Raw genomic sequence first — 676 nt, 5'->3', positions numbered from 1 at the left:
TGAATAGCATCAGTAAAACCTACCTCTAGTAGCTCACCCTTCTTGGGACCACTTGGTACAACTCTCTCAGAATGAGATGCTGAAGACAAAGTCGTGTGGTGTAAGGAATTCTCAGCTAATGTCTGAAATAACCCCCACGCTTCGTCTTCGCTCTTCAACATAAACGTACCACCACAAGACGAATCTATCATCTGTCTATTCCTCTCGGACAGACCATCATAAAAGCTCTGAACTATCTGCCACCTAGGTACCTGATGATGTGGGCATTTCCTAAGCATGTCCTTCATACGTTTCCATGTCTCATGAAATTGCTCACCATCCATCTTTGAAAAGCTAGTGATGACTTGCCTAAATTGGTTCGTGCGACCAATGGGAAAATATTTCCTAAGGAATTCCTACTGCAATTGAATCCATGTCTTGGTTTGCCCTAGGTTCAAGGTCTTTAACCAATGCTTCTCCTTGTCCTTCAGAGAGAATGAAAAGAGTGTCAACTTCATAGCATCATCTCCGAAGTTATTGATTCGGACCATTGAACAAATCTTGAGAAACTCATCGAGATGCCTATATGGGTCCTCATGAGCAAGGCCATAGAATGATGGTAGCATTTGAATAATGCTGGCCTTAATCTTATATTGAGGTGCTCCTATCTCAGATCTCCTAATTGCAGGCGTCTGGG

The 676-nt window shown here is 42.9% G+C and overlaps 1 non-coding gene across 1 annotated transcript; it reads left to right on the top strand.

Annotated features, from left to right (window-relative positions):
• Nucleotides 1-249: 249 nt before the first annotated feature.
• Nucleotides 250-355, top strand: LOC149828712 (small nucleolar RNA R71). Its single transcript, XR_016434491.1, has one exon. It is a non-coding gene; the product is annotated as a small nucleolar RNA R71 (small nucleolar RNA).
• The last annotated feature ends 321 nt before the right edge of the window (nt 356-676 follow it).

This window comes from Nuphar pumila, chromosome 9, assembly GCF_984573655.1.
Source record: "Nuphar pumila chromosome 9, dmNupPumi1.hap1.1, whole genome shotgun sequence".
NCBI lineage: Eukaryota > Viridiplantae > Streptophyta > Magnoliopsida > Nymphaeales > Nymphaeaceae > Nuphar > Nuphar pumila.
This window is presented reverse-complemented; position numbering and strand designations above follow the sequence as displayed.